This window comes from Budorcas taxicolor, chromosome 16, assembly GCF_023091745.1.
Source record: "Budorcas taxicolor isolate Tak-1 chromosome 16, Takin1.1, whole genome shotgun sequence".
Lineage (NCBI taxonomy): Eukaryota > Metazoa > Chordata > Mammalia > Artiodactyla > Bovidae > Budorcas > Budorcas taxicolor.
In genome coordinates, this window is record NC_068925.1 from 71,805,178 (window position 1) to 71,820,900 (window position 15,723).

At 44.3% G+C, this 15,723-nt stretch overlaps 1 pseudogene; it reads right to left on the reverse strand.

The window, feature by feature from the left end:
• Positions 1–268: 268 nt before the first annotated feature.
• Positions 269–7,565, reverse strand: LOC128061310 (tigger transposable element-derived protein 1-like; annotated as a pseudogene).
• Positions 7,566–15,723: the final 8,158 nt, after the last annotated feature.

Here is a 15,723-nt window from a genome sequence, read left to right on the forward strand (position 1 = left end):
CGGCGAGCGGCACTTCTGTGAAGGATGGATTCCTAGCCAGGGTCCCAGGGGCCGATGTAGCTGAGAGCATGACACGTGGAGTGTGCGCCTTGTACCCACAGGCATTTTCCACAGCTGTCTTTCAACTCCAGCGCGTTCCTGAAGGGAGCATTTTACCCTCTGGCTAGGGCTCACCTGGCCCCTGCAGGACTTCCAAGCTCCGGCTTGCAGACCCCTCTAGCTGTCCTGAATGCTGATCCGCTCCGGTCACCGCTGTCCAGCTGGCTGATCACCCACTCTGCTGCTGACCCGGGGGCGTCCGAGCCTGCCAGCCCCACTGGCCAGAGCCTCCTGGCTCCATGTAACCACCCAAGGCCCAGTCTCCTTCCATGTAGATGATCTGTGCCCCTGAGGCCTTGGGGTCCCCACAGGTCTTCTCCTCTGACTGGGAGACTAGGAGGAAGTGTCCAAGGTGGACAGTGGGGAAGGGCTGTATCCTGGAGGTGAGAGGGCATCCTTTCCCACCCACAGTCCATGGGCCAGATCTCAGGCCTCACCCAGCTTCAAGGGAGGTTGGGAAATGAAATTCAGCCACGTTCTTGGGAGCTGGAGGAACAGGCTTAGGTGAATATCTGCAATCTTTGCCATAAGAAGACCCAGCTTGTGCTCCCCAAACCTTGCTAAAACTGTCCTGTTAAAGGTCCCCAGAAGGCTCCTTTTGTGCCAGATCTGATGGGCATGTCCCAGGCTTGATCTTCCTTTACTTCCTAATGGCCTGCGACACTAGCTTCTGTGCTGCTTGTCAGTATAAAGGGGTCTCCCCTTCTCGGAGCCTCGATCACCACCTGTCCCTATACTGACGACTCCCACATTGGTATCCACAGCCCCACTGTCTCTTCGGAGGGCAGACCTGTGTGCTCAGCTGCCTGTCATGTGTCTCTGAGAGGACCTCTCACAAGCATTTCCCTTTCAACATGTTCAAAGCTGGACTCTTGGCCTCATCATCTTCTCTTCCAATATGCTTCTCAGTCTGTTTTTAACTGTCTGTTAAAAGCTCCAACATCCACCTGGTCGGAAACCTATACATCATATTTGATTCCTCCAAGTCCTTCGGTTATGTCTCCTAAATACCCCACCATCCCGATCCGGCTACTTGGCTCCAATGTGCCAGCTGCCTTATCTGCTGATTGAGAACTTTATTCAGATTATCTGATGAACTCTGGGGCTTCCTCCCTAAGCTGGGTGCTCACTGAGTTTGAGCTCACATTTAGGGAGGGTTAGGCCCCCCACATTTGATGTCAACAGTCAATTTGGAGTTAGGGAACCAAAAACTAGGGTAGCCCAGGGTAGTGAGTCAACAGTGATGGGGCCAAGTCCCCTCCAAGATAACTGGAGATGTGACGAGCGTTCTGAAAACCAAAGAGTCATCAACCTGGTTGCTAAGATTGTCTCTGCCAAGATCCCAGTGACATTAGGGGCTGTCTCAGCTCTCCACCTCCTACTCTGAAAAGGCAGAAAATCTGTATAAATTACTCCAAGAGGGACAGGGGAGGTAGACCTGTTCTGGAGACTGGATTTGATTGGTTATGTTCACCCTGCTGCGTGTGCCAGATGCTGGGCCCTGCATGTGAATTAAATCTGCGAGTGGCTCTTTGTCAGGCTGGAAGGAAGGGAAGCAGGCTGAGAAAGGCGCTTTTAGAATAGAAAGTGTCGGCGAGGGAGGAAGTCCTTCCTTCTCACCCATGCAGCCACACCACTTCCTGTCCGCAATCTTGCCCCGTATTGCACCACCGCAGCCTTGAAACCTGGGGTTTCCATCACTGAATCAGGCCCCAATTTGGGCCTCAAACCTTGGTTGAGAATGATGACTCTTAACGGACAGGAAAGTGAGAGACCCAAAAGCCCCTCTCTTCTTTCCCATCAATGCTAGGGTTCCCACAGTCTGGGTGTACTCCCCAGTGCTGTGGGTTCTTCTCTAGGAGGAGCTGGAGGAAAAGGGACAGCCCCGGAGCTCACTGGCTCGTCTTCCCTCCAGGATGTGAAGGAAATCTGGCAGAGTTACCCGAACCACAGTGGGAAGACTTCTCCCCGAAAGCCAGGACAGCAGAAAGAAGGAAGAATGGAGAGGAGGAAGGAGGGATGGATGGAGGAAGGGGAGAGGGTGATGGGAGTCCTTGGGCTCTGAAGCTAAACCATCCTTGTTCCTGGGGAAGTTATGCTGAAAGCCCCAGGAGGGCCGGCTCTTGGAAGGCCCCTAACAACGCCACACGTCTTGAGGCGTGAGAGTGGAGCTGGTCAAGGCCAGCTTCCGGAAACCTCACTCTACTTGGAGGAAAGGGAAATTTCCTGGATCACCCATTTAGAAACTGACCACCCTGGTGAACTGTTCCTCCCCAAATATCAGGGGCAAAGGAGATCCGTGAGGTTACTACCGTCGCCACGGACATCATCACCATCAATGCGGTGCACACTGAAAGTCTGCAGTGAGCAGGTGCAGGTACCCTTGACGGGGCATGCTCGAGTTTGAGCCCCAGGCTGGGGCTGTGTTCAGGGCAGATTCTGTCCCTGGAGATAGCTCACCTGCTCTTCTGGGCGCTCTAGCATGACCTTTTCTGGTATGATGTTCTTGAGAAGATCAGAAATGTCACTGCAGATCAGACCAAAGGCCCCTGGCTCAGGATTCCAACCACGACCTCGAGGGAAAGTGCGAGGGAGAGTCCAGCACTTGCTTCCTATGACCCTGTCCTGGAAGGCCTGAGTGTTCCTGGAACTTCCCTGACTTCCTTTAATAACCCTGCTGCTTATCTGCGTGCTTGCTTAGTCGCTCAGTCGTGTCCAGCTCTTTGTAACCTCATGGACCATCTGTAGCCTGCCAGGCTCCTCTGTTCACGGGATTCTCCAGGCGAGAATACCGGAGTGGGTGGCCGTTCCCTTCTCCAGGGGATCTTCTGAACCCAGGGATCGAGCCCACGTCTCCTACATCTCCTGCATTGGCAGGCAAATTCTTTACCACTGCTTCACTTGGGAAGCCCAGATGCTTATCTATTCATCCATTAATCAAGGGTCTTCTTGAACTGGTTTGAGTTCTCCGTCACCTTGTACTGGGCGGCACTATATTCAGCATCCACCCCGTGTGGTTCCACATCCCAGAGGAAAACTCCTTGAACGGCGCTGGGGTCTGGAAAGCCAGATTGTTTCCAGAGCATCCCGGGTTCACCAAGCTTCTTTGCAATCTTTCCTCTAGACTGGTGGCAAGGCCAGAAAGTACCTTCCAAAATGTCACAAACCCACAGAAGGGACAAACTGACAAACCCTCAGTTTGCCAAGCAGGACTTTTTGAAATTGAGAAAGTAAGAGAGTTCAAGAACCAACAGTGGTGGCCAGCATCCTGAGGCCAAAGGGTGGAAAGAACCAGCGAATATTCCCCACAGCAGTTCTTGAGCGGTTGCAGCACATCTGCAAATTATTAATCATTATGAAACTTTATTAGTAATTGACTGCATTACTTTTAATTCATCTTAATTATTGCAGTGAACAAATATATTTATTAATAAAATGAATTAATTCATTATTATAGTATATCAATACACTTATTTATGAAGTAACAATAAAAATTTTATTGTAACATAATAAAATAATGAATTATTAATAACTAGTTACTATTATGAATTTAGTCTTCCCTGGTGGCTCAGCAGTAAAGAATCTGCCTGCAATGCAGGAGTCAGAGGAGACAGTTTTGATCCCTGGGTTGGCAGGATCCCTTGGAAGAGGGCCCGGTAACCCACTCCTGTATACTTGCCTGGAGAATCCCCACGGACAGAAGAGCCTGGTGGGCTACAGTACATATGGTGGCAAAGAGTCAACACAACGGAAGTGACTTAGCATGCACTAATTAACTATCCTTCAAACGATTACTAGCTAAGTACCCATTGTATATGTGGCAGGGTTGGGGGTGGGGAGCAGGACCAGCAAGGAAAAGATCCCCCCTAAATACCTTAGAGGGCCACCTCGTCATAGAGTTTCCAAAATCTTACCTCCAGACCTGTGTCAGGTGGAGGAAACGTAATGATTTTCTCCATCTTGTTGGAACAGGGAATACCTCTCTTTAAAATGTAAGCAACTACAGGACAAGAATTGTGTTTTTATTCATATATCCCTAGTTGCCTAACATGGTAACCAGCACATTTGCTTAGCAGTAAAAAGTCCTATTTGAAGGATGGATGGAGAAGGATGAATGATGGATGGATTTTCCTAGTCTTCACCCCTATTAAGGCCTCACCCTCATTCCAGCTCCCCCCAAAAACTTACTCTTACTCTCTTTGTGATGTGAATTTCTCATTGTTATTTCCCCATTTAAGAGTGTGGACCTAAGCTACTTTTCTTGTTCCTGTAATTTATCATCTGGGTCAGCCTGCCTGTTGTAAATTAGGGATTCCCATAAACCACAGTGAAGTTGTTTTTTAAAGGCCTGGTAACGATACTGTGGAAAGGGACAGTAAGCTAGTTGATGAGAATGGGGGAGGGGGCAGAACTCCACGCAGAGAACAAATCTCAAGTGTCACCTTCAATTTTATTTAAAAGCTGAAATACAATTGTATTTATTTGTCCCGCAATCCTTACTGTTTAAGCCTTTAATATTTATTTAGGATTACTTAACTTGTCACCTGTGCACACAGAAGTGGGATACATAAATCACCAATAACCCTCAACTAGAAAGAGAGGGGGAAAAAAAAAAGAAATTTAACAGGATGCTTCCCTTGTGGCTCAGCTGGTAAAGAATCCGGCCGAAATGTGGGAGACCTCGGTTCGATCCCTGGGTTGGAAAGATCTCCTGGAGAAGGGCGTGGCAACCCACTCCAGTATTCTGGCCTGGAAAATCCCATGGACAGAGGAGCCTGGAGGGCTACAATCCATGGGGTCACAAAGAGTCCAACACAACTGAATGACTTAACTTCACTTCATAGGGGGAAAAAACACAGGCATCCCCAGGAGCTTGTCTGGGTTCAGTTCCAGACCCCTGCCTTAGAAGGATTAAAGCAATGATACAAGTGACATGAATTATTTGGTTTCCCAGCACATATGAAAGTTATGTTTACTATAACTATACTGTAGTCTATTAATAAAGTATGCACCAGGATTACATCTAAAACCCAATGTACATACCTTAATTTAAAAATACTTTCCTTCTAAAAAGTGCTATTATCTGAACCTTCAATGAGTCATCATCTTTTTTTTTTTTGAGTCATCATCTTTTTGCCTGTGGAGTGTTTTGCTGCTGGTGGATGATGGTGGCTGATGACTGATCTGATCCGAGTGGCAGTTGCTGAAGTTGACTGTGGTGGTTTCTTAAAAAAAGAGCAAGGAAGTTTGCCTAATCAATTGACTCTTCCTTTCACAAGCAATTTCTTTGTGGCATAGAATGCTTTTCAATAGCATTTTTACCTCCAGTGGAACTTCTTTCAAAATTAATCCTTGCCACCGTTACTGAAGCAAACTTGGGGGTGCTCACTCTACATGCAGTTAAGTCGATTTACTGACACTGGACTGTGGTGAAGGAAAGTTCAGAGCTTATTGCAGGGCCAGGCAAGAAGGATGGACAGATCAGGCTCAAAAGACCAAACACCTCGATGGTTTTCAGGGAAGGGTTTTTAAAGGCAAAATGATGGAGACGGACAGGGTATATGACCATCTGTGTACACTCTTCTGATTGGTTTGGTGGTGAGGGAACAGGGTGATGTTTCTGGAATCTCAATTATCAACCTTCTGGTTCTAAGTGTCCTGGGGTCTACATTCTGATGGTCAGCATACAGTTAACTTTTTCCACTTGGTGGAGGTTTTAGAATCTGCAAAACAACTCAAGGGTATGGCTCAGGACAGGATCTATAAACCTTAAGGAGGAAGTAGAGGTCCTCCCCTTTGTTTAATGGCTAAACTACTATTCTTTTGTCTTGCTTGACTGCTTTCCTTTGTTTTGGTATTTTCTCACTTTTCTGATTAAATTTGGTTTTTGGAACTCGGGGAAGGCTTACCATAGGTAGGGGGCACAAGGAAGAAGTGGGGTCTGTCTCTGGGAAGACCCCACTGCAGGGTCCTGATCCGTTTCATCACTGCTTTAGCAACTAAGTTTATATAATATAAATCCTATGTTGTCATTTTAGCAATCTTCACATCATCTTCACCACGAGTAGATTCTATCTTAAGAAACCATTTTTTTTTTTCCCCTCAAGAAGCAACTCCTCATCTGTTCAAGTTTTATCATAAGATTGCAGTGATTCAGTCACATCTTCAAGCTCCACTTTTAATTCCAGTTCTCCTGTTTCTACCACTTTGGCGATTACTTCCGCTGGTGAAGTCTTGAACTGCTCAAAGTCATCCATGAGGAATGGAATCAACCTCTTCCAAACTCCTGTTAACGTTTACATTTCTACCTCTTTCTACAAATCATGAATATTAATGGCATCTAGAAAGGGGAACACTTTCCAGAAGGCTTTCAATTTACTTTGCCCAGATCCATCAGAGGAATCACTACATATAGCAGCTATAGCCTCATGAAATGTGTTTCTTACATACTGATAAAACTTGAATGTAGAAGTTACTCCTTGGTCCATGGGCTACAGAGTGGACGTTGTGTTAGCAGGCATGAAACAATTTTAGTCTCATACATCTCCATCAGAGCTCTTGGGTGACCAGGTGCATTGTCAATGAGCAGTAATATTTTTAAAGTCTTTTTTTCTGAGCAGTAGGTCTCAACAGTAGGCTTAAAATATTCACTAAACCATGTTGTAAATAGATACACTGTCATCTAGGCTTTGTTGTTCCATTTATAGAGTACAGGCAGAGTAGTTTTAGCATAATTCTTAAAAGCTCTAGGACTTTCAGAATGGTAAATGAACATTGGTTTCAACATCAAGTCACCAGTTGCACCAGCCCCTAAAAGAGAGGCAGTTTGTGCTTTAAAGCTTTGAAGCGAGACATTGGCTTCTCTCCAGCTATGAAATTCCTTGATGACATCTTCTTACAATAGACGGCTGTTTCATCTACACTGAAAATCTGTTGTTTAGTGTGTAGCCACCTTCGTTAATTATCTAAGCTAAACTTCTGGATAACTTGCTGCAGCTTCTACGTCAGTAATTGCTGCTTCATCTTGCATTTTTATATCATGGAGACAACTTATTTTCTGAAACCTCATGAACCAGCCCCTGCTAGCTTCAAACCTTCTGCAGCCTCTTCACCTCTCTCCACCTTCACAGAATTGGAGAGAGTTAGGGCTTTGTTCTGGATTAGTCTTTGGCTAAAGGAAATGTTGTAGCTGATTTGATCCTCTATCCAGACCACTAAAGCTTTCTCCATATCCGCATAAAGCTGTTTTGCTTTCTTGTCAATAAGTGTATTCACTGAAGTAGCACTTTTAATTTCCTTTGAGAACTTTTTCCTTTGCATCCGCAAATTGGTTAACTGTTTATTGTCTAGCTTTGGCCCATCCTGGCTTTTGACATGCTGTCCTCACTCAGCTTAATCATTTCTAGCTTTTGATTTAAAGTGAGAGATGTGTAACTCTTCCTTTCACTTGAGCACTTAGAGGGCATTGTAAGGTTACTAATTGGCCTAATTTCAATATTATTGTGTCTTAGGGAATAGGGGAGGCATGAGGAAAGGGGCAGAGACGGGGGAACAGCTTGTCAGTGGAGAAGCAGGACACTTAACATTTACTGATGAAGTTTGCCGTTTTATATGGGCACAGTTCATGGAGACCCAAAACAATTGCAGTAGTAACACCAAAGATTGCTAAGCACAGATCACCATAACAAATATAATAACAATGAAAATTTGAAATATTGCAAGAATTACTACCCAAATGTGACACAGAGATATGGAGTGAACAGATTTGTTTGGAAAAATGGCACCTATAGACTTGCCCGATGCAAGGTTGCCACAACCCTTCAATTTGTGAAACAACAAAACAAAACACAGTATCTGCAAAGCCTAGCGAAGCAAAGAGCAATAAAATGAGGTGTCCCTTCAGGTGGTCCAGAAAACACCCTTCAGCTTACCTAATTACAGTCTTTCAGTGTCTTTGAGCTAGTTTACAAGTCTATAAATTGTAGCTAACTGAGCAATGCAAAGTAATTTTTACCTATAGACATGCAAACTATACCAAAAGATGATCATTTTCCTCCCGTCCTCTCCCTCCAAAAACCAGTTTGCCTGAATTTGCACAATCATTCCAATATTCCAAATCCATAAGTATGACCAGTCTTTGCATTCTCTTCTGAACTGGTTATAACTGCTCAGCTCCCCTGTTGATTAATCATCATTACTCTTTATGATCTAATTTAATCTTTATCTTAAATGTGCCTCAAAATTTTAATACATGTTCATTTTATATTCGGATAAGAGCTATTTTTTTTTAAATTATTTTTAAACAGGTTCAAATGATCCTAGTATTGTTGGTTTGGAGGTGTTCACCCCATGCGGATAGAGGCAGTATATTGACACTAATGTCACCTCCGAGGAGCAAAGTCTCCGGGGCTCCTTCTCCGGTTCTGCTGTCTTGGGCTGCATTATCCTGAATCAGGTCCTCATATTTTGCTGTTCCTCCTCCTCATTTTTTTCTTCCAGTTCCAAGGCATGCTTTCCATGACAGGCTAAAGGCCATTTTTCCTGGAAGCCTTCTGGATCCCCAACACATTGGGTTGAATGTTCTTATTCTGTGCTTCCCTTGACGGTACACTGAGTCACAGCATACACCCCATGCTTTGTTATAGCTCATTTAAATAGTTGAACATGCCAATGAACGGATCTTGTGTGAGAGGTTTCCCAGCACCTTCTAACCACCCATTCTGGTGCCCGACTTCCATGAGAAAACTTTTCAGGTATGAACGGAATCTCTGTGGAAATATTTCTCTTTCTTCATTTTCAGCAGACACATTGCCTTTTAAAATTTATTTTGTATTGAAATACCTTTGTGCTTAAAACTCTTACACCTGTATATGTATGGCTGAGTCCCTTCGCCGCTCACCTGAAACTACCACAGCATTGTTTATCGCTATACCCCAATTAAAAAAAACAACAACAAAACCCTTACACCTGTTTCAGTTTTCCCTATTGATATTTTCCTCTTGTGTTCTTTTTTCCTCCTCTATCCTCTTTAGTGAGCTACAGAGTCCAGGAAGCTAAAAACACAGGGTTGAACCTGTCATTGCAAACAAATGCTTTGAAGGTGAGTACAAGCCAACACATTTCACTGCAAGCTGTTCTCCAGCTGTCCAGACCTTCAAGGGCGCAACAAAGGAGCGGACTTCTCCCTGTAGCCACTCTTGGGGTGTCCCTGAAGCCAGAGTGCACCATCTTCACACCTCCACAAGGACACGATGGCCTGCCCTGGGCTGAGTCATCTCAGCCTGCAGAAAGCTAGGAGAGAGAAAGCCACCCAAGAGGCGCTCCGGGGCCCCAGAGCAGACTGAACAAATCTGTGCCCTTATCCAGTCTAATTCTTTGTATTAATAAGGAGAAAGATGATGATGCATTTCAGAAATCTCTGGACCACGCTTTCAAACCAGGATTTCAGAAAGGCTTTGCGGTGTACTTGCATCTCACCCCAGGGCCAGGCAGTGCGGTTGGTGGTCACCGAAGGTTCTTTGCCTTCCAGCTTATTGGTGAGAAAATATGGAATCTTGTGTCTTTAAGAACTGAAACTGTCTAGAAACAGGATTTGATACCCAGTAGGAGCTGGGAGACTTCCCTTTTGCTGTTCAAGTTTCACCTTCAGTTATCAGGAACTGAGCAGGGGGCACCACTCCTGGAGCTGCTGCAGCACAGGCCTGGGGAGCTGCTGCTCTCTGGGGATGAATACACTCTGCTTTCTTTTTGAATGTGCCTCGTCACAGTGAAAAAAAGTCCCTGGTCGACTCTGCACGTCCCAGGGTTTCACTGGAAGAGAGGAGCACCAAGTGCAGTCCCAGAGGCCGCTGGCCCCAGGATCCCCTGGGCTGCCCCTTGCGGGAGGCCTGGCATCATATCTGCAGCGGGTGGAGCCCAGGGAGGCAGGGACTGTGGGGCAGAGTCCAGTCTGTGCTGGTGACGGAGCCAGCCGACTCACAGCCTCATCAAGGGACCCTGTGTTGGAGGGCTTTGAGGGTCACATGGTCCAGCTTACACATTTGACAGCTGAAGCAGTTGAAGCCCCAGAGGCCAGCCACGTGCCGCTAGGGATGCATAGTGGGCGTCAGGGCCAGGACTGTTGGGAATCCTCCTATCTCCATATCTCGGGTGTCATTTTTCTGCCATTCCACAGAATTCCACGCACTGCAGAATTGACTCACGCCTTGCACAGGCCGTGTCGGAGGATGTGGTTGTGCTGGTGTTATCTCACTTGCGGCCCTGAGCCATTTTCACCCTTCTCTGCCTCACTCTGTGTGCAGGAAGCTGACTCCTGCGTCCTCCAGGCCCTTCTGCCCCATTAGGGGGAAAGGCGGACGGGGCAGGCTGGGGTGTTCCTTGCAGGTCCCTCCCGGATCTGGGTCCTCAGATCTGACAGTGTCACGTTCTTCTGTGACAATAGCTACCCCTGGAGCAACAGCCCCCTCCTCCACTGGGTGCCACCGTTTCCTTCTGACTGTTCAGGCCTAGATGTGTCTGTATCCATTGTTTGTACCCCTTCGGTGCCTCAACATCTTAAGGTCCCCTTAATCCTGCCCACCTCCCTCTAAATTGTCTCTTCACTAAAAGCTCTTCCGTAGAGTAGAATCTTGGTACCTGATTGATATGTTGGTCAAACTTGGTCCAGCATTCTAAACCAAGGACCAGGACTTCCCTGATGGCACACTGGATAAGAATCTGTGGGCCAATGCAGGGGACACAGGTTCGATCCCTGGTCGCGGAAGATCCCACATACCGCAGAGCAACTAAGCTCAAGTGCCACAATTACAGAGCCCGAGCTCTAGAGCCCTTGAGCCGCAACTACTGAGCCCCGCGTGCTGCAACTACTGAAACCCATGCACCTGGAGCCTGTGCTTTGCAACAGGAGATGTCGCCACAACGGGAAGCCCACGCACTGCAGTGAAGAGTGGCCCCCACTTACGGCACCTAGAGGAAGTCCTGGCAAAGCAGTGAGGATGCAGCACAGTCAAAAAATAAATATTTTTTTTAAAAAATCACCAATGGCCAATGATTTTTAAAAACAAAAATAAATCAAGGACCAGTTGGTTAGCAACAAATAAATCCGCGCTAAGGAACATCACCATCACCAAAAGCTTGGAGAAAATTGCTTTGTACTTACTCGCTCAGAGCCTTAAGACTCAGCATCTGTCTAACTAACTAATGGCCAAAGAACATGTTTCTGGCCAACAGGGTCTGCCCCATGAAGGCAAAATTAAAAGGCTGCCTGGAGTCAGTCCATCTCCAGCTCTCTGCCTGGACACAGTGGGACTGAATTCCTGAGCTCCCTGTGGGTGTAATTCTTCTATCAGCTTCTCTTACTCTCCACTCTCATATGTAAACATACTCTGCTGTTCGTTTCCCAAGTCCTGGAAAATGAAACCGTCATCCACTTAGCTTCCTGAGCTGGAGACTGCACTGTTAAGTGGACTCCTTCCACCAAGTCCAGCTGGTCTCCAAATCTATCCCTGCCTTCCATCCATCCTATCACCATGGATGTTTCTCTGTCACCAAGGGCATCACTTTGGACCAGGAGTTCTCAGTCAAGATCAACTGGAGAGTTTTTTCAAAATGTAGATGATTTAACTCTCTTTGTCCCTGTCCCCTAAAGGGATATAAAATTGTTGGCCATGGTAGAATATATTTTGCTACTACCCAATCCCCACGTTCACTGAGTTCCATTGGTTTTGACCTTCATATACTTCCCTCTGGTTTGCCTGTCTCTAGCCTCTCTACTTCTCTCCGATCATTTCTTTCTCCTGCTTAAAAATCTTCAGAGGCTACAAAGATAAAAATGAACCTGTGGGTCCAAACAAGGTCTTTCATCACCTGCTTCTAACCTATCCTTCTAGTTTCATATCTGAAAGTACAGAGTATAAAGTAGATGGTAGGAGAAGGCAAGAAAAGAAGACTACAAGACAAGAAGGCAAGACAGAATACTACACTCAATATTTAGGGGTTCTGGCTGCTAAGGTCAGGAAAAGAACCTCAGCTGCAGAACTGCCCTGTAAGTCCAGAATCTGAGGGCTCACCAAAAATTTTCATGAGACTTTTTCTGGACGGTTCCACATGGACAGTTTTCATTCTTTATGATCAACAAAGCCTAAGTAAGTCAACAGCCTTCATGAAAGTCTCCACCTGGTAAGCCCTCAGCCATCTTTCAACTCACAGTTCTAGTGGTACCTCCTTTGAGAGGCAGCCCCTGAGTTACCTAGTCAGAGCTGGAATAATCAACTATTATTGGAATAACTATTATTGGAATAATAAAACTATTCTTCCTTCCTCTGTGCTGTTGTAGAACCTCGTATGTGTCTCTGTTATAGCACTGATCTTCTTTTATTCAATTTTAGTTTCACTGTATTATTTTTAAATTTTCATATAAATTTAGAATTACCTTGTCAGTGTATAGAAACCACAGTTGTTTTCAAATAGGGTTGCATTAAATTTATAGATCAATTTGGGAAGAAGAAAAATTGACATCTTGATAATCTTGAATCTTCTAATCCATGCAGGTGATGTATCTGTCTAGCCTTTTATTTATTAATAAGTATTTTAAATATCTCTCAGCTTATATAACCTATTACAAAAATTCACTGTAGACATCTTACACATCTTTCTTTAAATTTATCCCTAAATATTTGATGCTTGCTGATGTCAGCATCAGTGGGATTTGTAAGATTACAATTTTCCAGGTGTTTGTTCTGGTTTATTGATTTTTGTATATTGATCTTGTATATTTTCACCTTGCTAACTTCATTTACTAGTTCTAATGATAGTGTAAGTATTCTTATTTTTAAGATTTCTTGGAATTTTCTATGTAAGTAGTTATGTTGCCTGTAAATAAAATTTTACTTTTTCTTTCCAAACTGTGGAAAGGAAAATTTCACTTTCCTGCCTAGTGCTTCAGCATAGTATTTAACACAGGTGTTAAGAACAGTTATCTTCTCATTTTTCTCTCTCTTAGGGGAAATCATTCAGTCTTTGACCATTAAGTATGTTGTTAGCTATAGTTTTATTTTAGAATTGCTGTTTGTCAAGTTTAAGAAATTCACTTCTATTCTTAGATTGCTGGGCACTTTATTATGAAGGATTACTGGATTTTTTCAAATGCTTCTTCTATTGAGCTGATTAAATGGTTTTTAATCCTTTATTCTATTATTGTGGTCAGTTACATTGATTGATTTTGATTTTTGAATGCTGTGTTGACCTTTCATTCCTGGGATAAACCCCAGCTGGTCATAGTACATTATTCTTTTTACAAATTGCTGAATTCAATTTGCCAAAGTTTTGTCAAGAATTTTTATTCCTATGTTCATGAGAGATATTGGTCTGTGAAGTTTTTCTTGACCGGTTTTTGCCAGATTTTGGTATAAAAGTTTATTTTTAAATCAAACTGTATTTTTTAGTCAAACATACACAGTTTTAAAACATCAGATAGTGCTAGAAGGCTTATGGAGTAAGTGGCATTAGTTTCAACTACAAAAACAGAAAACCCCCAAATATTTGTGCTTAAACAAGATTGTATGCTAAGTTGCTTCAGTCATGTCTGACTCTTTGTGACCCTATGGACTGTAGCCCTCCAAGCTCCTCTGTCCATGGGATTTTCCAGGCAAGAAATATATGTGTGTGTATGTGTGTACGTGCCTGTGTTTCATTTACAAGCAATAGGAGAGGAAGGGAGTTGAGCTGGCATGGTATGACATTTCCACTGTGTCATCAGAGACCTAGGCTCATTTTCTTTTCTTGATTATTCTTAACATCACCTCATATTCCAAGGTGGTTGCTGGGGCACCATTCATCATATCCATATTTCAGGCCATCAGCAAGAGACAGGGGAAGAAAAGAAAAAGGTTGTCTGTCTCTTACTTTTACAAAGCCTTCCAGAAGTCCCACATGACCCTTCTACTTACGATTCTTTGGCCATCATTTTTCATATGACCACAGCTAGTTGCTGACTTATAGAGCTTCTCCATCTCTGGCTGCAAAGAACATAATCTGATTTCGGTACTGACCATCTGCTGATGTCCATGTGTAGAGTCGTCTCTTGTGTTCTTTGCAGAAGATGGAGAAGATGGAGAAGCTCTATAAGGTCAGCAAAAACAAGACTGGGAGCTGACTGTGGCTCAGATCATGAACTCCTTATTGCCAAATTCAGACTTAAGTTGAAGAAAGTAGGGAAAACCACTAGACCACTCAGGTATGACCTAAATCAAACCCCTTATGATTATACAGTGAAATGAATGAAGTGAAGTCGCTCAGTCGTGTCCGACTCTTTGTGATCGTATGGGCTGTAGCCTACCAGGCTCCTCTGTCCATGGGATTTTCCAGGCAAGAGTACTGGAATGGGTTGCCATTTCCTTCTCCAGGGGATCTTCCCAACCCAGGGATCGATCCCGGGTCTCCCATGTTGTAGCAGATGCTTCACCATCTGTGCCATGAGGGAAGTCCTCAATTATACAGTGGAAGTGACAAATAGATTCAAGGGATTAGGTCTGAGAGGCAGAGTGCCTGAAGAACTATGGATGGAGGTTTGTGACATTGTATGGGAGACTGTGATCAAAACCATCCCCAAGAAAAAGAAATGCAGAAAGGTAAAATGGTTGTCTGAGAAGGCCTTACAAATAGCTGAGAAAAGAAGAGAAGTGAAAGGAAAAGGAGAAAAGGGAAAGATATACCCATCTGAATGCAGAATTCCAAAGAATAGCAAGGAGAGATAAGAAAGCCTTCCTCAGTGATCAATGCAAAGAAATAGAGGAAAAAAACAATAGAATGGGAAAGACTAGGGACTTCTTCAAGAAAATTAGAGATACCAAGGGAACATTTCATGCAAAGATGGGCACAATAAAGGACAGAAACGGTATGGACCTAACAGAAGCAGAAGATATTAAGAAGAGGTGGCAAGAATACACAGAAGAACTGTACAAAAAGGTCTTCATGACCCAGATAACTGTGATGGTGTGATAACTCACCTAGAGCAAGACATCCTGGAATGTAAAGTCAAGTGGGCCTTAGGAAGCATAACTATGAACAAAGCTAGTGGAGGTGATGGAATTCCAGCTAAGCTATTTCAAATCCTAAAAGATGATGCTGTGAAAGTGCTGCACTCAGTATGCCAGCAAATTAGACAACTCACCAGTGGCCACAGGACTGGAAACGGTCAGTTTTCATTCCAATCCCAAAGAAAGGCAATGCCAAAAAATGTTCAAACTACCGAGCAATTGCACTCATCTCACATGCTAGCAAAGAAATGCTCAAAATTCTCCAAGCTAATCTTCAACAGTATGTGAACCAAGAACTTCCACATGTTCAAGCTGGTTTTAGAAAAGGCAGAGGAACCAGAGGTCGAATTGCCAACATCCATGGGATCATAGAAAAAGCAAGAGAATTCCAGAAAAATATCTACTTGTGCTTTATTCACTATGACAAAGCCTTTGACTGTGTAGATCACAACAAACTGGAAAATTCTTCAAGAGATGGGAATACCAGACCACCTTACCTGCCTCCTGAGAAATCTGTATGCAGGTCAAGAAGTAAGAGTTAGAACCAGACATGGAACAATGGACTGGTTCAAAATTGGGAAAGGAGTCC